General features: G+C 40.8%; 1 pseudogene; it reads right to left on the reverse strand.

Moving 5' to 3' along the window:
- Window positions 1-441: 441 nt before the first annotated feature.
- Window positions 442-27,797, reverse strand: part of LOC131175283 (WAT1-related protein At4g28040-like) — a 48,585-nt pseudogene continuing 21,229 nt past the window's right edge.

The raw sequence follows: 27,797 nt of genomic DNA on the forward strand, positions 1-27,797 counted from the left end.
TGATTTTATAGACGTTCCTTTCTTAAGATTGATCTACGAAAGTGTGAAATGTAGATAACCAAATTCTAACCTTCCGACTTCAAGATTTAGTCCTTTGCATCAGTACTGTTCTGGAGAAGAGAGCTATTCCTGCATAATTTATTCTTGAAGATCATGCAATTCCATAAATGAAGAGGTTAACCATTTAATTCTAATCTCTGCAAACTAATCCAAATCACGATTATAAATCAAATCCAAACCTTTTAGACAAATATTTTCAATCCTAAACATAGAAAAACCCAAAAAGATACACAGCTTAATAGAGAACAATAGTAAATCTCTGTAAAGCATTTGTTATTTTAGTTTGTAAAATTTAAATTGGACTTAAATTCTAAATTGAAATTTAAACAGGAAAGAGAGGTTCAGAGGTTATAGAGGTGTATGATTAGCAAGGTCCGGGTACTAAGAAATGGCATTATTTTTGTCTTCATCAGCAGATTTGTGGGAAAGAAGTGGTTCTCTCAAATCATCAGCTTTGCAATTCTTCTTCTCTAATGATTCATCCACTATCACTTGTACAATTCTTGACTTATTTTCTTGTAGCTTCATATGCATCTCCTTTTTAAGTTCTTCAAAATCTTTCGCTTTACCCCATAGTACAATCCATAGACCAATGATCACAGCTAAAGCACCAATCAAGACAATCGATGAAGAAGAAAAGAAAAAAAAACATCAGAAGTTATGCCTATCATCAAATTGAATTATTGCAAAAATTGTATGTCAAATTCATTAATTACCTCCCAACGTAAATATGTTCATGTAGAAATATAGAAGCAATTATGGCCACTATAACTGTGCACTATAACTAGACCTCTTTGAGAAATGCACCAGGATAAAGAATTTTGAGAAAAATGGGGCTGAAAGTTTTACCTCCTTCATTGAAACAAGCACAATATATATATATATATATATATATATATATATATATATATATATATATATATATATATATATATATGCACAAGAGTTACAGCTCACCAAATCTCCTAAACAAGGTAAACTCCTAGAACTGTACAACAAGAAATCTCCTAAACAAGATAAACTATCAAAACTTTATAAAACCAAAAAAAATATTCACAAAACTTCCTAAACCAACAGCTGCCAAGATCTTTGCTGCTTGATCCAATTCCCCCCCTCAAGTTGGAGCATGAAGATCCTAAATGCCCAACTTGGAAAGAAGAAAATCAAACTGATCCTTTCCCAAAGCCTTCGTAAAGATATCAGTAGGTCACATAGAAGTATGAACACACTTCGTTTGAATGTTTCCATTTTATATCTTATCACGATAAAGTGACAGTTAACTTTAATGTGTTTCGTATGTTCATGGCAGACTGAATTAATTGCTATGTGCAAAGTCGCCTGATTGTCACAATATAAATGCATAGGCTCGGATGCTCAACACCAAGAGAAGTCAATAATCCTTTCAACCATTTGAGTTCACAAGCCATCGTAGTCATAGTTCTATACTTAACTTCAGCGAAAGAGTAAGACACTATATATTGCTTCTTGGTTTTCCATGAGAAAGGTGAATTTCCTAAGAGAACAAAATAACCAGTTAAAGATCGTTGTGTCAAAGGACAACTGGCCTAATTTGAGTCACAAGAAGCATACAGTTTCAGATCACAATTGGCACGCAATAAAATACCTTGACCTGGATTTCTTTTCAAATAACGCAGAACTTTCAAAGCTGCTTCCCAATGTTCCTTCTTTGGTTGCTGCATAAATTGTGCAAGTATATGCACACAATAAGATAGTTTAGGGCAAGTAATCGTCAGATAAATAAGCCGTCCCACTAGACACTTATACTGACCGAGATCGTCCATATCAGCACCCTCCGCAAGTGCTAGCTTGTGATTTTGTTCAAGTGGAGTCTTAGCCAGTATAGCCCTTAGTAAACTAGTAATGTATATTTACGTTGACACAAGAAGATACTGTCTGAATTTCATACCACCTCTATCCCCGAGAAATATTTCAACTTGCTCAAGTCTTTCATATGAAAACATCCATTTAAATAATCCTTGAACTGTTGCACAACCATCTTATCACTACTAGAAATAATGAGATCATCAACATAGATAAGAATATTCAATCGAACAGGCCCATCTCGAAAAGTAAATAGAGAATAATCTGAACATGATTGCTTAAATCCATAAGTTTTTAAGGATGCTGCCAATTTGGCAAACCAACACCTAGGTGCCTATCGCAGACCATACAAAGACTTCCAAAGTCTACATACCTTCCTTAGTGTCTGGGAAACAAAACTAGGTGGCATCTTCATGTAAACCTCTTCATCCAAGTTATTATGTAAGAAAGCATTATGTACATCCATTTAATGTAATTCCCAAATCTTTACAGCTACAACAGTAAGAAAGGTGCGCATAGTAACCATCTTCGCTGTGGGAGCAACGTCTCATGATAATCAATGCCTTCAACTTGTTTATTTCCAAGTATCACTAAGCGTGCCTTGCACCGTTCAATGCTTCCATCAGAATTGTACTTAATCTTATAGACCCACTTGCTCCCAATTACTTCTTCCTAGGTGGCGAGTCTTCTACTGTCCATGTACCATTGTCTAGAGCCTGTATCTCCTTTCTCATTTGCCTCTCTCCAACGTTCATCCTTAGCGGCTTTAGCATATGTACTAGGTTCGTGTCCTATAGTAATACTTGCCAAATAAGACTAGTGCTGCAAAGAGAATTTATCATAATTCACATAATGTGCTACAGGATAAGGAGTACCTAAAGAATTTGATTGGAACGATGAACACGTCGATGGGCTTAATCGGATGGTATGAGTCATGTAATCCTTCAAATGAACAGACCACTTAACCCTTTGTCCCCTACCAAGTTACACCTCTAGGACATCATTTCCTTCCACACTGTCACATGGTATTCTGCGGTCGCCTGGACGAACACTCACCGAAGTGGGAAAGAGTGAGGAGTCGCCACTTTAATTGTGAGGGAAATTAAAGGAAACCATTTGTACAAAAAAAAAAAAAAGATAGATTAAAAGAAACCACTTCAAAAATAGAGATTCTAGGTTCGGGGTCCATTTAACATTATGCTCTTTACAAATTAAAATCGGAAGTTAGGGGGGTTAGAATGATGGTGTTAATCCCTTTGATAAAAGGGAATATTTGATTTTTCACTATTTCAGGTTACCCAGATACATAAGTACATGAGACGACCCTTAGTGAGTTGGTGTCACGTAGTGGTTTTGATTTAGAGGGTTACTTTGCGTGTTGTGTTATTTTAGTTTGGATTTGAGAGAATTCGGGTAAAAGCCTCTCCCAGTCTCTAGGGATAATCTGTTTAAAGTTTGAGTGAGGAATCTCGGATAAGAACTCTCCTCCGATCTTCGCATATTTATTAAAATTTGATTGAGAATCGGATAAGAACTCTCCTCTGATCTCTGCATATTTATTAAAATTTTGATTGAGAATCGGATAAGAACTCTCCTCCGATCTCTTTGAGTATTTAAAATTTTGATTGAGAATCGGATAAGAACTCTCCTCTGATCTCTTCATATTTATTAAAATTTTGATTGAGAATCGGATAAGAACTCTCCTCCGATCTCTTTGAGTATTTAAAATTTTGATTGAGAATCGGATAAGAACTCTCCTCCGATCTCTTTTTTTTGTTTGAATGAGGATCGGGTAAGAACTCTCCCCCGAACTCTTAAAATTTAATCACGATCGTATATCGTAAGAACCTTAGACTAAGCATCCGAAGACGCTGAGAACCCGAACAAGGCTTCTCTTAACCCATTGATACCTTATAACTAGGGAGGGGATACTAGACTGAATTTTACCGATCTCCTATGTGATCGCCTTACTAGTACCTTTTGACAGGCAATACTCTATCTCTTTTGCTTATTAGTCTGGGATCCGATCTTACCTCGATTCCCCACTATACCAAGTTATCTTCTGAGCTAGTTTAGTGGTTTGACTTCATAATTTTCCTCCGATTTATTATTCAAGCTTTTATTATTTTAAAGGAACTCTCGTGTTAAGATACAGCCACCAACATTTTATCAAACTACCTATACGTTACCATCACCAGAACACCTACATTTGAAGTTAATAAAGGCTAAAAATAAATAACATGAACTGATGAACAAAAGGTAAACTCAAGAGAGTAACCACCTTCGTGGGGCTCTTTAACATAACATAAACTTGATGAAAATTACGAGCATAAAAACAAAGAAAATAAAAAAAAAGCGAGCACTTGATAAAGCAATGATCTAGGCACTCACCTGTGGGGAGTTGAATCTATTGAACTAACTATGGAGTCACAAATATAGTAGAGTTGCGTGCTAATAGTCTGGGGATGTCACGACCCAACCTATGGGCCGGACCGGCACTAGGACCTGGGCCAGCCTAAAGCCCCCGAGGCCCGTAGTAAGCCTTAACTATTCATTAACCCAACTCTAAGGCCCATTTGGGCCCAATTTCAAGAAAACAAACGGACAGAGTCCGGCCATAAAATGGACTTTCCAACGGGGAGTTTTTGACTCACCCGACCTGTAAACACAATAAATACTCAATTGGGGAGCTCAGCTCACCCTCCACATACTCATCAACATAAAATAAATGGGAGCTCAGCTCCCTCATCCAATCCATCAACATGCATAACATATTTAAGTTTACAGGTCCAACATGATAAAAATATTACAGACCAAATTCAAATAAATACTGCTAACACATGCGGAAATTCTAGGAGTAATTAAAATTACACAATATTGATAAACAACCTGCGAGGTAGAAAAGCAGGTTAACCCAGAACAAAATATCCTCCTGTGGCCTGTAAAAATTTTTGAACAGGAGTGAGCGTTCGACTCAGAGAGTAAAATATCAATCTTAACTATAATCTCTATAACTATCTAAAACTAATGTAACCTGTAGAGTGAAATGCAACATCTACACCATATTCACATCAGAGCATCAAAAAGGTAATTTGGAGCACTCACACACCCTGTAACATCATTCATAGTATATGGGAGCTGATCCCCTATACAGCTCTCTTAAATCCAACTGTGGTGCCAAGAACTCATTTCGGACTTCCACTTAAATACCAAATCGGGTCCCAAATAAGAACTCAAGTCGTGTCTACCCCAAGGACCGGTCCCAATGAAGAACTCAAGCCGTGTCTACCCGTCCTATCCATAGTCCACACCACATCACACGCACGCCAACGCACGCACACTGCTCCAAATTACCACAACAACACTCATGGCACATTAACAATTATCAATGCAACATAATTCGTGCCTAGAGTTTAACTACATAAATATATGCATATAAGTGATGCATGGGCATGCTGAACATATAATAATATCGAAATTACAGTTAAAATTAATATTTTACTCACGGACTTGACGACAAATTACCGTGGTGGGCGGAGGAAGAAGGCTCGCCACTCACCGACAATTACATTACATCTATTTAATAAATTTGACTCAATACAACAAAGAAAAATATCAAGTACGCCCTAAGTCGTGCGAAAATCCAGCAGAGTCTCCCTATACCTAGGACCTACCCGACCGCAAAGGGCTAAAAACGCACTTCTATATTCACAATCCACATATCAACAGTTCAATCATATCACACAGCCCCTCCCAGGCCCATCAAATCGATCATCAATCACAATACGCAAAATTTCAATTTAGTCCTTATTATTGATCATTTTTGCAAAAAGCGCCAAACAAACTCTAAAAATTATAAAACTTTGCCCGCGGTCCTTAGCAATATTACTAAGCTATTGCAAAAGAATCGTAATTTTCTAAGCTACCACGAATATTTTATGGATTTTTAATCCTATTTAAGCACTAGAAAATTACGTAAAAACAAGGTTCGGGTTTACCTTTGCCGACTTCGAACGCGCTCGACGCCTCGACAATGGGGCTAGCCAAAACCTCGCCCAATTCGGAGACCTTCCGTGAACAGTCCATGCGCCGAATTTTGCGCACCGATCAATCGTCGAATTTCCGCGAATCGAGGATACCTACACGAAGCCCATTACACGGGGGTTAGTACATAAAATTTTCAGAATTTTCTAAGCTCATTTAAGGCTCGAAATACACCGCTAAGTTCGTGGGACCCACCAAAACGTGTCGGAAAAATTCAAATTTATGTCGTTGCGAAGCTCTCGACGAATGGAGCGTGCTGGTGGCCTCGGTTTCCTCGTGAGATTCACGGTTTTCGAGAAATTTAGCCCACAAGTCGAAATGGGCTCAAATCTTCCCGAGCTAACATTGGACAATCCGCTCGATGGATGTCGGCGTTCTTGGGGTCTATGGAAAGCTCACGAGTAGATGGTTTTGGACACAAGACCGGTCCAATCGGTGACCGGATCGGCCGGAGTTGGCCGAGGAAGCTGAAGCGACACGGTGCGCGCAGGGGACCTTTGCGCGGCGTTTCGGCTCAAGTGCCGGGCCGGGATACCGGGAGGCGGGCCGCAGGGGAGGACGCAGGAGGCGGTGGCCGTGGCAGGGGAGGGGAGGAGAGAGAAAAGAGAGAGAGAAGGGGAGAGCGTCGCGCGCGGGAGGAAGAGGAAGAAAAAGAGAAGAGACCGGTCCGATTCGACCGGTCCGATCCGGTCCGGTTCGATTCGGCCGGTTCGATTCGAAATACAAAATTTTGAATTTTTACTCTGCCTCGGGACCGAAAACGAGGTCCAAAAATTCCGAAAAAATTTCCGAAAACTCAGAAAAATACGTATACTCCAAATATATTTTTAGTTTTGCCACGTGGTCTTTAAATTAATTTTTAAAAATCATCAAAGTTTATATTTTCGGAAAATCGAACCCGATTTTTAAAAATCCGAAAAATCTCAAAAAAATTCCTAAAATTCAAATAAAATTAAAATACCAAAAATACTCATAAATAATAAAATTTGGGGTGTTACATTCTTCCCCCCTTACAGAAAATTCGTCCTCGAATTTTTTACACAAGGCAGAATAAAGTACATGATTATACATTGAACAAGTAAGGGTACTTGCTACGCATGTCCCGCTCTGACTCCCAGGTGCACTCTTCCACTGACTGACTCCTCCACAAAACCTTAACCATAGGGATCTGTTTGGATCTTAGCTGTCTTACTTGGTAGTCCACTATGGCTACAGGTTGCTCCTCAAATGTCAAATTCTCCTTTAGCTCTATCACATCCGGCTGCAGTACATGAGAAGGATCGGGAATGTATTTCCTGAGCATGGAGATGTGAAACACGGGATGAACGTGAGAAAGGTTGGGTGGTAGCTCCAACCGGTAGGCAACGGCTCCAACTCTATCAGTAACCTCAAAAGGTCCGATATACCGAGGTGCCAACTTGCCCTTCTTTCCGAATCTCATGACTCCCTTCATTGGAGATACCTTCAGGAATACATAGTCGCCCACTGCAAACTCCACATCCCTCCGTCTGGGGTCTGCATAACTCTTACGCTTCATCGAAAGCCGTCTCGCCGTTCCTTGATTAAAGGAACTACCTCTGAAGTGTACTGCACTAGGTCTACATCATGCACCTTCGCTTCCCCCATTTCTGTCCAACACAGAGGAGACCTACACTTTCTTCCATATAATGCCTCATAGGGTGCCATCCCTATGCTGGAGTGATAACTGTTGTTGTAGGCAAACTCCACCAAAGCTAGCTGCTCATCCCATTGACCTCCAAAATCCAAGACACTCATGCGAAGCATGTCTTCCAGTGTTTGGATTGTCCTTTCGGACTGTCCGTCTGTCTGAGGGTGGAAAGCTGTACTGAAGTTCAATTGTGTGCCAAGTGCCTCCTGCAACTTTCTCCAAAACCGAGAAGTGAACTGGGGCCCTCTGTCAGATATTATGGAAGCCGGAACTCCATGCAATCTGACTATTTCTCGAATGTAGAGCCGCATCTTGTGCCCACGAGTATGTAGTCTTTACAGGTAAGAAGTGAGCTGATTTGGTCAAGCGGTCTACAATTACCCATATCGAATCATATCCTCGCGTGGTACGAGGCAATCCAGTCACAAAATCCATAGTGATCATTTCCCACTTCCATTCTGGGATAGGGAGCTCTTGCAGCTTCCCTGACGGTCTCTGGTGTTCAAACTTCACCTTCTGACAAGTCAAGCACTTGGACACAAAGTCTGCGATGTCTCTCTTCATGCCATTCCACCAATAGCTATCTTTCACATCATGGTACATCTTGGTGGAACCTGGATGGACACTGTAAAGTGTGTAGTGTGTCTCTTGCATGATTTCATTTCTGAGATTGTCCACATCGGGCACACATATCCTAGAACCTTGCACTAGGGCGCCATCATTGGCAAACCCAAACTCACCACCTTCACCTTGCTGTACTCTTTCTATGATCTTCATCAATTGTTGGTCTCTGTGCTGGGAAACTCTAACTCTGTCCCTCAAGTCTGGCCTCACTGAAAAGTGAGCCAATAATACCCCTCATCTGAAAGATCTAGGATTAAACTTTGATCCATCAACTCATGTACCTCCTGAATCAATGGTCTCTTCTCTACTGAAATGTGCGCCAAACTGCCAGAAGATTTTCTGCTCAAGGCATCTGCTACAACATTGGCCTTCCCAGGTTGGTACTGGATGGTGCAATCATAGTCTTTCAGAAGCTCCATCCATCTCCTCTGTCTCAAGTTTAAGTCCCTCTGTTGGAAGATGTACTTTAAACTCTTGTGGTCGATGTATATCTCGCACACTTCGCCATACAGTAGTGTCTCAGTTTTTAGTGCAAAGATTACACCGCCATTTCCAAATCATGGGTGGGGTAGTTCTGCTCATGCCTCTTCACCGCCTTGAAGCATAAGCCACTACCTTTCCATTCTGCATCAAGACACACCCTAGGCCAACTCGAGGCGTCACAATACACGGTGTATCCTTCACCACTCACGGTAGTGTCAACACAGGGCGGTGGTTAGACACTCCTTAAGCTTCGGAAACTCACCTCACGGTCATCTGTCCAAATGAATGGAACATTCTTCTGGTCAACTTAGTTAGGAGCGCTATTCGAGAAATCTTGTACAAAAGCTTTAGTGTAGCCAGCTAAACCCGAAAACTTCGCACCTCAGTGACGGGTGTAGGCCTAAGCCAATCAGTAAAAGCTTCATTTTACTTGGGATCCACAAGAATACCGTCTCAAGAAAACACGTGTCCCAAGACTGAGATTCTTTCTAGCCAAAATTCACAATTAGAAAAATTGGCGTATAATGGTGCTCCTCAAAGTCCGCAACACCATCCTCAAGTGCCACACGTGTTCTTCCTCGGTCCGAGAGTATACGAGAATGTCATCTATGAATACGATGACAAAGCGGTCAAAATGGCTTGAACACACTGTTCATCAATTCCATGAAGGCTGCTGGTGCATTAGTGAGTCCAAAAGACATCACCAAGAACTCATAATGACAATATCTTTTCCTGAGAGCCATTTTGGACACGTCATCATTCCTGATTCTCAAATGATTGTAGCCGATCGCAGTCTATCTTGGAAAAGAATCTAGCCCCTGGAGCCGATCAAACAAATCATCGATCGGAAGTGGATACTTGTTCTTCACACGATCACCTTGTTCGGTATGCGTAGTCGATACACAACCTCAATGACCCATCCTTCTTTCTCACAAATAAAGCAGGAGCACCCGGGGTGAAGTGCTCGGACGTATGAAACCCTTGTCCAAAAGCTCCTGTAGTTGCTCCTTCAACTCTTTCAATTACGGTGCCATCCTGTAAGGTGGCATGGATATGGGGTTTGTACCGGAATAACATCAATGCGAACTCTATTCCTTTCTGGTGGCAACCACAGAAGCTCTTCAGGGAAGACATCCATAAATTCTCGACAACGTGAACATTTTCCATGCCGACACCTTCTACGGATGTATGTATCTCTCACTAATGCCAAATACCCTTGGCATCCACGCCTCAACATTTTTCTAGCACTAATTGCGACACCAAATTATATGGAGCCACGCTCTGTCACCATCAAAACTAAACTCTTCCACACGGTATGTGGAAATACACCTTTGTTCCTGCAGTCTAAGGTGGCATAATGAGTTGCCAACGGTCCATCCCGAGTTACATCAAATCCATTCGGTAGAGGAACCAAGTCTGTGGGAGGATCTTTCCATCCACTATCACCGGGCTACCGGAAAAACCATATCTACATCTATGTTGTCACTAAGTGGGGTAGCTAACTGACAAAGGGCACTCTAAAGTTGTGGGGTTTCTACCCAACCTCATGGCAAACACAGGAGACAAATGAGTGCGTAGCACCGGATCTATCAAAACACGAGCCTCATAGAGCAGACCAGAAGAATACTGCCACAACCGCATTGGAAGCTTTGAGCATCTGGTGGGTCGGGGAAACCCGAGCTTGTCCCCTACCCCGAGTGGCGTAACCTTGATATCGACTTCTACCTCTGATCGCCTCCAAATCCACGTCCCCCTTGTCCTCGGCCACATTGGCCAATCGACTGCCATGTTGGAAGCACCGGATACAATTGTCGAGGAACATTTGCAGCAACTGTGACCCCATCTGTGGCTCAGCAAAACGGCGATCTCTAGCAAAGTGGCCGGTTGGCCACACACATACATCTCGACCCCATCAAACAAGGTCTGAATGTCCTCTTCCACCTGTGTGCACACGGTGCCAAGAGGATCTGAACGAGCGAGCTGCTTGCCTGAACTATTACCATGCTTTGGATCCGTACACAGTGCGAACCCTGGATTTGTGTCTAAAACCACTCCTCTTATTTACGCTTCTTCCTCTGTAAGTAGTTTGGCCACCACTATCCATAGTACCCATGTGGAACACACGAAGAACCCTCTGCTCTGTTTTCTTTGCTTCCATTGTCATCCACATAGCTAACCTCAATGTCTGCCTCGATCCACCACCACATCAAAGACGATCGGACATCATGGCGAGTTCACATACCTCTGTCAAGCCCCTTTAGGAATCTTTTCACCTTCATCTTTTACGCAGCTCTTGCTGCTGCAGGGGCATATCTGCTCAATTCCAGAAATTCTGTAGCATATTCATCTACAGACTTGCCATTCTGTCTTAAGGCCTCAAAGGCCCACTGTTTCTGATCTCTGAAGCTTTCTGGCACAAACCGATTGATGAACAGTTCCACAAACTGAGCCCATGTCAAACCCTCCATCCGGGGTAACACGTAGTCATTCATCCATTGTCTAGGCATGGGCCCCATGACGTGCTGCATACACTCTATCAGTCTTCTATCGGTCAATCGTACATTTCTGCTCTCTGCGAGAATCCAAAAATTGATATGCATCGTCGACACATCATAGGTACGTGCACCAACTTCTTGAAGTTGATGATCCATTTGTAAGATTCCTCTCTTGGTGCGGTGATCGCTGCTTTGTGGAGGATGGACCATATCTTGAGCCATCATGTCGATGGTTCTCTGAACCCGGCTAGAGTAGCTGCCATGGGGTCCATGGGACCTGTGCCATAAAGGACTGTTCTGTCTTGGGGTTGCTCCTCTACTTGAGCGACTCTAGGCCTCCTACCCGCCTCCTCGGGCAAAGCCTCATCTGTCTGCCGACACCTCGTCGGGCACATCTGAATCTGCGTGCAGCTCTCACCTTCTACGCATTTTCCTGAAATTCAGCAGCATTAGCCCACAAAATTCAAAACTGCACATTATACAGCTCTATAGACTCATATTTATACATAACATATGGAGCAGAAACTAGAAGCAAAGATGACAATGCAAGACGAATGTGGACCCTATATTTCCGCATGTGACTCCTAGTAGACTCTTCCCAACACTTTAGACAACATTCCTAAGAATGGAGCCTAAGCTCGATACCACATTTGTCACGACCCAACCTATGGGCGGACCAAGACTAGGACACAGGCGACCTAAAGCCCGAGGCCCGTAGTAAGCCTTAACTATTCATTAACCCAACTCTAAGGCCCATTTGGGCCCAATTTCAAGAAAACAACGGACAGAGTCCGCCATAAAATGGACTTTCCAACGGGAGTTTTGACTCACCGACTGTAAACACAATAAATACTCAATTGGGAGCTCACCACCCTCCACATACTCATCAACATAAAATAAATGGGAGCTCGGCTCCTCATCCAATCCATCAACATGCATAACATATTTAAGTTTACAGTCCAACATGATAAAAATATTACGGACCAAATTCAAATAAATACTGCTAACACATGCGGAAATTCTAGGAGTAATTAAAATTACACAATATTGATAAACAACTGCGGTAGAAAAGCGAGTTAACCTAACAAAATATCCTCATGGCTGTAAAAATTTTTGAACAGAGTGAGCGTTCACTCGAGAGTAAAATATCAATCTTAACTATAATCTCTATAACTATCCAAACTAATGCAACTTTGTAGAGTGAAATGCAACATCAACACCATATTCACATCATAGCATCAAAAGGTAATTTGGAGCACTCACACACCTGTAACATCATTCATAGTATATGGGTGATCCTATCTGACTCTCTTAAATCCAATCGGTGCCGTGAAGAACTCATTTCGGACTTCCACTTAAATACCAAATCGGGTCCCATAAGAACTCAAGTCGTGTCTACCCGAAGGACCGTCCCAAGAACTCAAGCGTGTCTACCCGTCCTATCCATAGTCCACACCACATCACACGCACGCCAACGCACACTGCTCCAAATTACCACAACAACACTCATGGCCCATTAACAGTTATCAATTCAACATAATTCGTGCCTAGAGTTTAAATACATAAAAATATGCATATAAGTGATGCATGGGCATGCTGAACATATAATAATATCAAAATTACGTTAAAATTAATATTTTACTCACGGACTTGATGACAAATTATCGTGTGGCAAGCGGAGGAAGAAGGTCATCGGCTCACTGACAATTACATTACATCTATTTAATAAATTTGACTCAATACAACAAAGAAAAATATCAAGTCGCCCTAAGTCGTCTTGAAAATCAAAGAGTCTCCCTATACCTAGGACCTACCCGACTGCAAAAGGGCTAAAAACGCACTTCTATATTCACAATCCACATATCAGCAGTTCAATCATATCACACAGCCTCCTGGGCCCATCAAATCGATCATCAATCACAATACGCAAAATTTCAATTTAGTCCTTATTATTGATCATTTTTGCAAAAACTGCCCAAACAAGCTCTAAAAATTATAAAACTTTGCCCCGCGGTCCTTAGCAATATTACTAAGCTATTGCAAAAAGAATCGTAATTTTCTAAGCTACCACGAATATTTTATGGATTTTTAATCCTATTTAAGCACTAGAAAATTACGTAAAAACAAGGTTCGGGTTTACCTTTGCCGATTCCGACTTCGGGAACGCGCTCGGGACGTCTGACAATGGGGGGCTAGCCAAAACCTCGGCCCAATTCGGAGACCTTTCCGGTAACGGGTCTGTCTGGCCGGAATTTTGCAGACCCGATCAACTGTCGAATTTCCGTGAATCGAGGATACCTACACGAAGCCCATTACACGGGGGTTAGTACATAAAATTTTCAGAATTTTCTAAGCTCATTTAAGGCTCGAAAATACACCGCGGTTCGTGGGACCCACCAAAAACGGTGTCGAAAAATTCAAATTTATGTCGCGAAGCTCTCGGCGAATGGAGCGTCTTTGGTGGCCTCGGTTTCCTCGTGGGATTCACGGTTTTCGAGAAATTTAGCCCAAAAGTCGAAATGGGCTAAAATCTTCCCGAGCTAAAATCGGACAATCCGCTCGATGGATTTCGGCGTTCTTGGTGTCTATGGAAAGCTCTCGCCGAGTAGATGGTTTTGGACACAAGACCCAGTCCAATCGGTGACCGGATCGGCCGAAGTTGGCCGAGAAAGCTAAAGCGGCGCGGCGCGCGCAGGGGACCTTCGCGGCGTTCCGGCTGCTCAAGCACTGGCCGGCCGGGATACTGGGAGTGAGGCACGGCGAGGGGAGGACGCAGGGGAGGCGGCTGGCCGGCGGCAGGGGAGGGGAGAGAGAGAAAAGAGAGAGAGAAGGGGAGAGCGTCGCGCGCGGGAGGAAGAGGAAGAAAAAGAGAAGAGACCGGTCCGATTCGACCGGTCAGATCCGGTCCGGTTCGATTCGGCCGGTTCTATTCGAAATACAAAATTTTGAATTTTTACTCTGCCTCGGGACCGAAAACGAGGTCCAAAAATTCCGAAAAAATTCTCGAAAACTCAGAAAAATACGTAGACTCCAAATATATTTTTAGTTTTGCCACGTGGTCTTTAAATTAATTTTTAAAAATCATCAAAGTTTATATTTTCGGAAAATCGAACCCGATTTTTAAAATTCGAAAAATCTCAAAAAAATTCCTAAAATTCAAATAAAATTAAAATACCAAAAATACTCATAAATAATAAAATTTGGGGTGTTACAGGGGACTAATGCTTGCCTTGAAATAAAGAATACCAAGTTAAAATGCAATCGAGCCGAAATGACAGTAACCGGGTTTGAATGAGATTGAACTTGGAAAATAAAAGTGAATATAAAGATGATGAAGACAAAACTGAAACTGAGAGATGGGATCGCAAAGTAATGAACAAACTGAAAATAAAGAGTTTCAGTGTCCAACACTCCTTCAACGGGAATACTTTAGAAAACTGGTTTCTGAAATTTCCCTATTTTGAAAGCTTAAAAATAGCAGAGTAGCAAGACTGAATCAAGTTTCAGAGCCTTTCCACTATAATCACCACCCCTTTTTTTTCATTCTCTTTCAACAGTATCGCATGCAGGTATTTATAGGGAACGGGTGCTCCCAATGAAGGGTCAGGATTTCCTCTGAGGGAGATGGAAGGTTTGGATTTTAAAGGACATGATCTGATGCCTGAGAATTGAAGAGAATCAAAATGGACGGCTGAGATCCTGTTCAGAATATTTGTCCTTTCTCTTTTCTAATCCAACGGTTCAAAATTTTCTTGTCAAGGGAGATCCGAGGGCTGGGAATAAAAGACGCCGGTCTTGTCGTATTCTCTTTGATCCAAGGGCCCCGGGCTTGTCCTTACAAGTAAGATCAATGGTAGAGATTGAGATGTACAGGACTGTCATGACATGTCCTGGCACCTGTCAGTAATGTGAGCGATTCTGCAAATGAGGCGTGCGGTGAAGATTTGATCTCATCTGCAATGCTTTAACTACCACGGCTCTGATTATGATGACAGTTATTGGAAGTTGTCTCATTCTCTCTTCGCTTTCCAATCTCCCATCCCTTCCGATCTTTCTATTACAATCCTTTTCTGATCTCTCATGCTGGGCCCCTCTCCTGATCTCTCCCATTCCTGAACCTTCCCTTCTATCCGGGCTGATTCAGTCAAAGCATTTATTCCTTCTGTTACAGAGGCATTCGCTTCGATTTCCGCTAGTAATAAATGCTCAGACCCTTTATATATATATGCCTTCAACGGGGAACTTCTCCCACATTTTATTCCTTCCTATTTCCATTTCTTTCTTCTTCTGTTCTAGTTTTCTGGTAACATTATGGCCATGGTGACTACTTTTGATCTTTTTCCGACCATTCTCTTTGCTCCCCAACTGAAAATTTACGACCCCCGCGATCGAAAAATCATGATAACCACATCTGATGACAGTGAAAGAACCGGACTAATTTATCGCTCAAGATCGAAAACATCGATCGCACCAATCTCGAGTCGATCTACCGATATAATTGGTGAATCGATTTTGGGTGAGAAGACTGCTAATTTCCCTCTTAACATCGGTGACTGCCTTTTGAAGTTCATTTGGCTCCTCACTACATCGGGCGTCCTGACTGCAGCTCGGTTTTGGTCAATTACATCGACGATGACTCCTCATCATCATGAGAGTCATAGTCACTCCATCTGAGCTGTACATCTATCCGATGCCTATGGCTGGCTTTCTGATCAGACACATCTTTTGATTCAGCCATGAGACTAGGCTTTGACATAGGTCCTTACTAGGTAGAATGTACTGCCGATCTCTAGAGATTGCCTAAATGATGTAATCTGACCTTTAAAGGATGTAATACGATCTCTTAAGATTGCCCAAATGATGTAATCTGACCTCTAAAGGATGTAATCTGATCTTTTGAGATTGCCCAAATGATGTAATCTGACCTTTAAAGGATGTAATCTGATCTCTTGAGATCGCCCAAATGATGTAATCTGCTATTTTAGAAATGAAATTTTATTTTGATAATTATCATTTTACTATTATTGCATTGGTTATTTTCCGATCTCTAATGTGCATATCCGATCTGATTCCTAACTGAATAGCCCTTAGCCGATCTGTAATTCTGAACATCTACCTTAATTTGCTATCTTCAACTAGCTGATCTCCCCTTATTTATTTATGGAGTTTCTGGAATGTTCTTGCGACGTGTCAGAAAAGCTGGTGAATTCCGCTAACCGATGCGTCGCTTGGGACACTGTCAGCATTGAATGCTCAGACGGGTATAAATGGAGGATGGGTCAGCCAGTTGCTCTCTCATGTCATTTTCAGCACCTCGCGAGCGATTCCAAAATTCTCTCGTTTCTTCAAGTTCTTCCGACACCGATCACACTCCGGTAAGGGTTTTGATCTTTCTCTTAGTTAAATTTCTCTCTTTTCTTTGAAAATGAGTGACGTCGAGGGTTAGAAAGCGGCGAGCCCCCCTTCCGTCCATGTCTCATGGTCGTCAAATGAAGTTGAAGTGGTTGGACCAAGCGGGCGAATTGAACCTCCTACGACCTCCGTTTCAGCCCGTGGTCAAGCAGCACCCTCAAGACGAACGCATTCCTCAGGGAGAGAAAACCTTCCCATGGATAAGTTACCGTCAATCCTCCAAGAAACCGATCTGTAGTCGATTAGCCAAGAATACAACCTTCGGACCGACTCATACGAGCTTATCAGATGTCATGGCGATCTCCAAGCCAATCACTTCTTTGAAGAAAATGATGTGATCATGATTTATGAAGAGCAATTAAAAGCCGGGCTACGGTTTCCTCTCGATAATTTTTTCAAGGACATTCTGAAATTCCACCAAGTATGTATAGCCCAAGTACATCCGAACTCTTGGCGAATTCTAGTGGCTTTCAGAGGCTTATGCCAAGCCAAGAAGCTTGAGCCCATAGCAAAGGTTTTTGCCAAGCTATATAGACTTATTCGTCGAAAGGATGACAAGTATTGGTTTTTCCAAGCCAAACCGCACTGTGGGCTTTTTACCGATCTCCCATCTTCATTGAAAAATTGGAAGAATCGCTTATTTATTCTGAGGAGCAAGATTCCGAATAGTTTTGAGGGTTTCCCACGTAGCTGGCTGCATCTGGGCCCATCAATTCCGAAGCATATCGCCCTGAGTAGGGAAGAGGGCGCAATGGTAATGGAGCTGAAGGATCAGGCAGCCACTCAGAAGTTCTCCTGTTTAGATGCAGTGATGGCCGAACTGCACCATTGGATGATGCAGCTAGTTACCGGCGAAGAACGTGGGCTTTAGCTCTCTGACCTCGACCCTGGTACTTTCTACATCTCTGATCTCTAGGTCTTAGTGAACTCACTGACTTTTCTTTATGCAGCTATGGCGGGCAGCGAGGCTTCCAAAGAGAGCCGAAAGCATAAGAGGGAGGTCTCCAAGAAGGTGCGGGAGATGAAGCGTGCCGAGGCCTCACAGATGCCAAGGCATGATTCGGAATAGGTACGGGGAGGCTCGTCCCGACCCTCGGGACCACCAATCCCTGAAATAGAAATAGTCTGGTCTCCTCCTCGACAAGAAGAGCCACCACTTCCACCTGCTCCTTCGAGTGCGGAAGGTGGTCCTTCCCAACCTACTACAAGGACCCTTTCCCGCGGAGCCCAGGTCCTCATTCATTCCTTGGAGAAGAACCGATCTGTACGGGAGAATCTGTCACACCTTACCCCTTTGTAAGGCATAACATGATCTCGTAGAACACTTAATGAACTACAGAATTTCACCTACCAATAACTCATTAAGTACCCTACAAGGGATTTTAAAACAATTTTCTTACATTTTGGAAGTGGTGAGTATTTTAGTGAGAATTAAAAACCATTTATTCAAAGCATAAAGACTAGTAAAAATTTTTGTCCATTTTAATTTCGTAGCAAATTTTATAAAAACTTTGACAGAGTTCCGTTTGTATTTGGAGAAAACCGTTCTTCAAATACCTAAAAAAAAACACTTCCAAAAATTTTCCACAACTCCCATCCTCCAATAAATCTCAAATCAACTCAATTCAAATCACTTCAAAGTAATTTCACAATCCAAATCAAAATTTATCATCTCAAAATATTTAACAACTCCATTCACAAGGCATAAAATATGAAATTCATATGTACAATTATTAATTTACAGAAGGAAATCCAAAAATAATATAATTACAATTTATTTACAACTGCTCAACTTACATTGATAAATACAACATTACTATATTTACATCAAAATTAACTACAAGGTATAAAATAATACCCGTACAAAAAGATTGGTGGAGGCCTCAATTCAATAGCAGCTCACTCTGCTGCTTTCTCCTTGCTCTTATCTGCGACAGCAAAATAAGCTATCGCTGAGTATAAAATACTCAGTGGTGCACAATAAAAATTTAAAATGCAATACATAAATCGTTCATTGATGAAATATAATTTGAATACTTCTCAATCACATTTCACAAATATCAAAGCTCATAATAACACCATTTAGTCAAATAATCTATTAAACACAGTGTTGCCAAAATCATATACACTTAAGCCATGACACAAAATTTCCAATCAATGCCGTGTTGTACACCATGACAAAGCAATCTACAACCCCATTAATCGAAATCAATGAGGGAGGTGGCTAGCTAGCTAATGAGTACTCATCCGATCTCAACCTCAACTGGCAAGCCAGAGAGGGAGGAAAATAAATGATCTCAACCCCATAAGTGGAGGAGGAATAATGTGATACTGTCATGCTAAGTGTGAACACAAAATCAATTCAAAACAATTTATTCAAATAATTTATGAAAAATCTGGTCAATTTTCAAAGTCATATTCACAGTCATAAATGGCAACACAATTCATAATTAACTAAAAAAAAATCAAATTTTCAAGAATCATATATTTAAACAAAAATTACTGTGCACAGACCTGACGTGAGTCGCCTTTAAGCCTTGACTCAGTCTCTTCGAGTTTTCAAGTCTTTTTCAGCTGAAACACACAGTTTCACAGTGTTTCAGTACCATAACTTAGCATAAATCAAAAAATAAATTTCACTTCATTTTTACCTAGCTTTAATGTGCTAATTTCGATATTCTCGAAGTTTTTGTATTTCGGGTTAGTATTCACTATATTATTCAAGTCAAATTGTTGACTTTCTAAGGCTTAATAGGTATGGGAACTCCAACTTCACCCACATACCACATTTTGGTCATTAAATTTGTTGGTTTTGGTCATTTTCTCAAAGCTGAAGTCCTTTTGGCAAAATTGTCAAATTTTCAGTTTTGGTGCTCCTAGTTGCACTGTTCTATCGATAATTTTACTGTTAGAATTTGGCAAAACTTTCTTCATAGAAAATTTTTCTTAGTGTCTTAAGTTTATTCTCATTTTTGGATCACCCCAATTGGAGTTTTGTAGCTCAAGTTATGGCCATTTGAACCATGGCTGCCGGATTGGAAACAACCCAGATTTTTTGGGCAAATTTGGTGTTGGCAGTTTTGGGTCACCAACTTGGGGTGGCCATATGACTTGGTTGCTGGCAGAATTTGGGTTTGTGTTCTTCATAAAAGTTTTAGGTCTATATCTCATCTAACCACTGGTAAAATTTTAGGTCATTTGGACCTGCTTAGCTCGAGTTATGACCAAATGAACAAACACTGTTTATTTGGTCAGTTTGTACAGTGGCAGACTGCACTTATCCAACTTTGGTCAATTTGTTCACTAGGTTTTGTTCACTTTTTGGGCATGGTTCCTAAATGAAAATTGTGTCATTTTATGTCTATTTTCATCCCCAATTGGTGCCATATCAATTGGACTTGTAAAATTTCATTTCTGGTCCTTCAAAGTTGACTTGGTCATGCTGCTAGCAGCATGACCATACACCCTCCGAATTTAACTTAATTTCCAACCATTCCCACACAACTCATTTGGTCACAATTGACCATTTTTCACTTCACAATAGGTCAAACACATCATTTATTCATTTCTCTAAATTTTTGCCTCAAAACCCTAGGCTTCCAAACCCTAATCACACTAAATTGTTGTATTTAATCACATTTAAGCATTTCAATCTTACTACCATTCTCATACAAGTTTATTAACACATTTAATTCATTCCAAGCACATCATACCCTCATACATCCATGGCTGGCCAAAATTTCAGTTTGGTCCTCCTCACATATTTTTATTTCATTTCATTAATTTCTAAGTTCATCTAAGTAACTAATTATGCATTTAAAGAAAAAAAAAATGAAAGTTAGCATACTAACCTTTCTTAAAACTTCAAATCTCTATCTTTTTTTCTTCTTTCTTCTTTCAATCTTCTTCTTAAGTTGAGATTACAAGCTCTAGTAAGGTTTTTAGGGGAGTTATGAAGGTTGAGTGAAGAAATTTAAGCTTGAGTATAAGCTTAAATGAAGAAACTTTCATGGAGGAATTAGGGAGACAGTGAGACGGCAAAGGGAGAAAGAAGATGACTATTTGTTTTTTTTTCTTTTCTTTTCTTTTATCTATTTTGGCTTATGGAAGACCATAAAAAAAATCTAATTAATTAATTTATTAATTATACACTTATGGCATCATGCATAATGTCATGCATGATGTCATCACCTTTACTTTTTCATTTTCCCTTTTTTTTCTTTTTTATTTTTCTATTAGTTCTTTAATTTAATTCTCGATTCTGAAATTTTCTTTTCTCCGATTTTATTTGACAGTTTGGTCAGGAGTCAGCTCTCGGGGTCAATTGACCAAATTGCCCCTCACCGGTTTATCCCGGTTTGCAAATAATTCCATATTTCTTCTGGCTCCCTGACCTAATTATTTGACTGGCTTAACAGTTCTTTTTCGTGATTTTCTCTTTTCCACTATGTTCATAAGGGTCCTAAGGACCGCAGTGTCACATTTTACGATTTGAAATTTGAGTTTAAAATGACTTCGCAGTTGTTTCCGAGGAGGTCACCCATCGCTGTGACTCTCGGCTCGTTTAACTTCTTATGTTCTGTTTTTCTTATTTATACTTAACTAATTGAACATTACTAATTATTTGTATTTATGTTTTCTCTAGTTGTCTTAAGTATGGTTCTAATCCCCTTAATTGTTCGGACCGACACGGGTCACCGGAACAGTGAAATATACCAGGCTATACAAATAGGGGTGTTATAATTCTCCCCCCCTTAAATAAATTTCATCTCGAAATTTTACCTGGTATTAATCTCTGAACAGTTGTGGGTGTTGTCTCCTCATGTCCTCCTCTCGTTCCCAAGTAGCCTCCTGGCCTGAATGATAGTTCGACAGCACTTTTACTAATGGTATCTGCTTGTTCCGTAGCTGCTTCACCTCATAAGCCAGAATCTTTATGGGTTCTTCTTCATATGTGAGGTTTGGATTCACTTCAATTTCTTCTACTGGTAGTACATGAGATGGGTCTGATTGATACCTCCTCAACATAGACACATGGAAGACGTTATGTATCTTTTCCAACTCTGGAGGTAGTGCCAAACGATAAGCCAAAGGACCCACTCTCTCCAATACCTCATATGGCCTGATAAAACGAGGACTTAATTTTCCCTTTCTGCCGAATCTCATAATCCTCTTCCAAGGAGAAACCTTGAGGAAAACTTTCTCACCCACTGCATACTCAATATCCCTTCTTTTCAAATCAATATAGGACTTCTGACGGTCTGATGCAGCTTTAAGTCGATCTTTGATCACCCTAATTTTCTCTTTAGTCTGTTGAACAATTTCGGGTCCAATCATTTTTCTTTCACCTACGTCATCCCAGCACAATGGGGTTCTACATTTTCTGCCATACAAAGCTTCATATGGAGGCATCCCAATGCTTGATTGGTAGCTGTTGTTGTAAGCAAACTCAATCAAAGGCAAGTGTGTATCCCAACTACCCTCAAACTCAATCACACAAGCCCGTAGCATATCCTCCAAGATTTGAATTACCCTCTCAGACTGGCCATCTGTCTGTGGATGGAATGCAGTACTGAAGTTCAATCTAGTTCCTAGGGCTCTCTGAAGACTCCCCCAGAATCTAGAAGTGAACCTAGGATCTCTGTCTGATATAATGGATACTGGCACTCCATGAAGTCTCACAATCTCATCGATGTACAACCTGGCCAATCTGTCTAAACTGTAATCCATTCGGACTGGCAGAAAATGAGCAGACTTAGTCAGTCTATCAACAATGACCCATACTGCATCATGACTCTTCTGTGTTCTCGAAAGTCCCATTATAAAATCCATTGTTATTCTTTCCCATTTCCATTCTGGCACTGGTAGTGGATGTAACAACCCAGTGGGTACTTGATGCTCTGCCTTTACTTGCTGACAAGTTAGGCATTTGGATACAAACTCTGCCACATCTCTTTTTAAACCCATCCACCAGTAATGCTCCTTTAGCCCTCTATACATTTTTGTACCACCAGGGTGCATAGCAAAAGGAGACTCATGTGCTTCCTTCAAAACGATCTGCCTCAAATCAACATCATTAGGAACATATATTTTACCCTAGTGTAGCAGTAGACCATCATTTCTGATTGAGAACTTTGGTTTCTTGCCCTGCCGGACTTCTTCCAACAGCTTATGATACCTTTCATCATTACGGCGACCATTACGATCGATCAATTAACACTAGTTTGTACATGCCATGCAACCGCTGCCCCTCATCATTAATCTCTAAACTGGCATGTAATGATCTCAACTCATGTACCAAAGACAAAGGGGTAACCTGTAGACTTGCCATAGTCTTGCGACTTAGGGCGTCAGCCACAACATTAGCTTTCCTTGGCTGATAGTCTATTAGACAATCATAGTCTTTTATCAACTCTAACCATCTCCTCTGTCTCAAATTCAGCTCTTTCTGGGTACCCAAATACTTCAAACTCTTATGATCTGTGTAGATGTAACACTTCTCCCCATACAAATAATGTCTCCAGATCTTAAGAGCAAACACAATAGCTGCAAGCTCCAAATCATGTGTTGGATAATTTCTCTCATGCGGTTTTAGCTGGCGTGATGCATAGGCAATAACATTTCGATCTTGCATCAACACACAACTTAATCCATTGTGAGAAGCATTGCTGTAAATTGTATATTCTTTACCCGGTGTAGGTAAAGTCAGGACTGGAGCCTCAGTCAAACATCTTTTCAATTCATCAAAACTTTGCTGGCATTTGTCCGTCCACTGAAATTTCACATCCTTTCTAAGTAGCTTGGTCAATGGAGATGCCAACATGGAGAATCCCTTCATAAATCGACGGTAGTATCCATTAACCCTTAAAATCGCGAATCTGTGACATTTCTGGGTGGCTTCCAATTAAGGACGGCTTCAATCTTGCTAGGATCTACCTTAATACCCTCTGCTGATACTATGTGCCCCAAAAAGGATATCTCCTTCAGCCAAAATTCACATTTTGATAATTTAGCGTATAGCTGTTTCTCCCTCAAAGTTTGTAGTACAATCCGTGGATGTCTGTCATGCTCTTCTGCATTCCTCGAATAGACCAATATATCATCAATAAATACCACAACAAACTGGTCGAGGTATGGTATGAAGATAGTGTTCATCAGATCCATAAAAGCAGCCGGAGCATTAGTTAACCCGAATGGCATAACCAAGAACTCATAATGGCCATAGCGGGTTCTAAAGGCAGTTTTAGGTATACTCTGCTCTTGTACTTTCAGCTGATAATAGCCTGATCTCAGGTTAATTTTGGAGAATATAGCTGCACCTCTCAACTGATCAAATAAGTCATCAATGCAGGGCAATGGGTATCTGTTCCTTATTGTCACCTTATTCAACTGTCGATAATCAATGCATAACCGGAGAGTGCCATCCTTCTTCTTAACAAAAATACTGGCGCTCCCCAAGGTGACACACTAGGGCGGATAAAGCCCTTATCAAGCAGCTCTTGCAACTGCACTTTCAATTCTTTTAGTTCTGCAGGTGCCATTCTGTATGGTGTTATGGAGATTGGGTTCACACCAGGCATAACATCAATTTCAAGCTGCACTTCTCTTTTTGGAGGTAATCCTGGCAATTCTTCAGGAAATACATCCGGAAAGTCACATACAGTAGGAATGTCCCTCAGTGCTGGATTCCCCACTTGGGTGTCTATCACATGTGCCAAGTACGCTTGACACCCTTTTCTAATCATTTTCCTGGCCAGTGCAGCTGAAATGATGTTTGAAGGTAATAACTATCTCTCCCCATGTATTACTACATCACCATACTGAGGAAGACCAAAAGTGACCATCTTCAGTCTATAGTCAATTATCACATGATGCCTGGCTAACCAATCCATGCCCAAGATAATGTCATAATCTCTGAAGGGCATTTCAATTAAATCAGATAGAAAAGTATGTCCTTGGATCACCAAAGGACAGTCCCTATATAGCCTATTTACCCTGACCTCCTGGCCTAATGGACTAGTTACTAGCACATCATAGTCCATTGGTACACACTGAATAGCAGTAGAACACATCACACTAGCACTAACATACGAATGTGTAGAGCCAGGATCAAATAACACATGTACATCTTGGTCAAGGATGGAAAAATTACCAGCTACAACATCTGATGTTTCAGCCTCCTCCCTCTGACACATGGTATACACTCTAACTAGTGTGCCACTGGGTACTGGCTGGTTAACAGTGCTTTGACTTCCAGGAGTGTTACCAGGACCCCTACCTCTGCCTCTACCTCTAGCAGCTGACTGTGACCCTCTAGGTGCGGAGACTTGGGCTGATCCTTCAGATGTAGTAGAAGGTCTAGACCGGCGCGGACTAGTGCAATCTTTAGTGAAATGTCCGCTCCCTCCACAGTTAAAACATGCACCGGTGGCCTTGAAACAAACCCCACCATGAGTTCTACCATAAGTTTCACACTGCCAGACTGATAGAGCTCCTCGGGGTGTTTCTTTGGTCTCACGACCAGGCAAGGTGGTCTTTGGCCAGAAAATCTACCTCTGCCAGATCTACGGGAGCTGGATCCCCTAAACTGTTTCCTCTTTCCAGAGCCACTCTCAGATGCTTGTCCCATAGTCTTTTCAGTCTTCTCTTTTTCTTGTGTACCCTTCTTCACTGCCCCTTCTGATTCTATCCTTTCCAGTTCCAGGGCCTGTGAGATCAATTCAGTAAAATTCTGATGTCGAAAACCCACGACTTGCATTCTCAAATTCGGCCTTAATCCGGACTCAAACCTCTTACATCTGTCTCTGGGGGTGGAGACTAAGCTTCAGCATAGTGGCTTAGCCTTGAGAAGTCTCTCTCATATTCTACTATGGTTCTATCCCCTTGTTTCAAACTCAAGAATTCTTGTAATTTCATATCTACATATGCATCAGGAACCCATTTCTGCCTGAATTCCCTCAGGAAGTTTGTCCATGTCAGCACAGGTGGCTCAACCAGGCTGTGGGGGATGGTCTTCCACCATTCATATGCATCCCCTTGTAACAAGGAAACAGAATACTCGAACTTCATCTCTTCCATACACTACAGTTTTCTGTAAACTCGTTCTATTCTTTCCAACCACTGTTCTGCCTCCAGTGGATCCACAGTGCCTTTAAACTCGGTGGCTCAAATTTCATCAATTTTTCATATTGCCGAGCTGAGGGCTGTGGTTGTGCTACAGGTACTGGCATTTGAGTTTGGGGTGGCACATTACCCGCCATTTGCTGGAAAAACGCAGCCATCTGCTGTGCAAATTGAGCAGGGAACTGCGGTGCTGGAGCAGGAGCTGGAGTGGCTGACCCACTCACATTCTGGAGTGCTGGGGCTTCCCCTTGAACCTCAGCCTCAACAGATTGTTCTTTGGAATGATCTCCTCCTTCCATTCCGTTTTCCCAAATTTTCTACTTCCTGAGATCAAACACAAGGAGGTTGACCTCCGTTAGTGCATATTCATGATGTAAATATGTCATATGTATCAATTAAAGACACTTGAGCAGTTGTACTTATCAATAAAAGTTTCATACACATATTCAAAATTTATTGAAAAAAAACATGCTCTAATACCACTAAAACATGTCACACCTTACCCCTCTGTAAGGCATAACATGATCCCGTAGAACACTTAATGAACTACCGAACTTCATCTATCGATAACTCATTAAGTACCCTACAAGGGATTTTAAAACAATTTTTTTACATTTTGGAAGTGGTGAGCATTCTAGTGAGAATTAAAAACTATTTATTCAAAGCTTAAAGACTAGTAAAATTTTTTGTCCATTTTAATTTTACCGCAAATTTTATAAAAATTTTGACAGTTTGTTTGTATTTGGAGAAAACCGTTCTTCAAATACCTAAAAAAAAATACTTCCAAAAATTTTCCTCAACTCCCATCCTCCAATAAATCTCAAATCAACTCAATTCAAATCACTTCAAAGTAATTTCACAATCCAAATCAAAATTTATCATCTCAAAATATTTAACAACTCCATTCACAAGGCATAAAATATGAAATTCACATGTACAATTATTAATTTACAGAAGGAAATCCAAAAATAATATAATTATAATTTATTTACAACTGCTCAACTTACATTGATACATACAACATTACTATATTTACATCAAAATTAACTACAAGGGTATAAAATAATACCCGTACAAAAAGATTGGTGGAGGCCTCAATTCAATAGCAGCTCACTCTGCTGCTTTCTCCTTGCTCTTATCTGCGACAGCAAAATAAGCTATCACTGAGTATAAAATACTCAGTGGTGCACAATAAAAATTTAAAATGCAATACATAAATCGTTCATTGATGAAATACAATTTGAATACTTCTCAATCACATTTCACAAATATCAAAGCTCATAATAACACAATTTAGTCAAATAATCTATTAAACACAGTGTTGCCAAAATCATATACACTTAAGCCATGACACAAAATTTCCGATCAATGCCGTGTTGTACACCACGACAAAGCAATCTAGAACCCTATTAATCGAAATCAATGAGGGAGGTGGCTAGCTAGCTAATGAGTACTCATCCGATCTCAACCTCAACTGCCAAGCCAGAGAGGAAGGAAAATAAACGATCTCAACCACATAAATGGAGGAGGAATAATGTGATACTGTCATGCTAAGTGTGAACACAAAATCAATTCAAAACAATTTATTCAAATAATTTATGAAAAATCTGGTCAATTTTCAAAGTCATATTCACAGTCATAAATGGCAACACAATTCATAATAAACTCAAAAAAAATCAAATTTTCAAGAATCATATATTTAAACAAAAATTACTGTGCACAGACCTGACGTGAGTCGCCTTTAAGCCTTGACTCAGTCCCTTCAAGTTTTCAAGTCTTTTTCAGCTGAAACACACAGTTTCACAGTGTTTCAGTACCATAACTTAGCATAAATCAAAAAATAAATTTCACTTCATTTTTACCTAGCTTTAACGTGCTAATTTTGACGTTCTCGAAGTTTTTGTATTTTGGGTTACTATTCACTACACTATTCAAGTCAAATTATTGACTTTCTAAGGCTTAATAGGTATGGGAACTCCAACTTCACCCACATACCACATTTTGGTCATTAAATTTGTTGGTTTTGGTTATTTTCTCAAAGCTTA

This window comes from Hevea brasiliensis, chromosome 17, assembly GCF_030052815.1.
Source record: "Hevea brasiliensis isolate MT/VB/25A 57/8 chromosome 17, ASM3005281v1, whole genome shotgun sequence".
Classification (NCBI taxonomy): domain Eukaryota; kingdom Viridiplantae; phylum Streptophyta; class Magnoliopsida; order Malpighiales; family Euphorbiaceae; genus Hevea; species Hevea brasiliensis.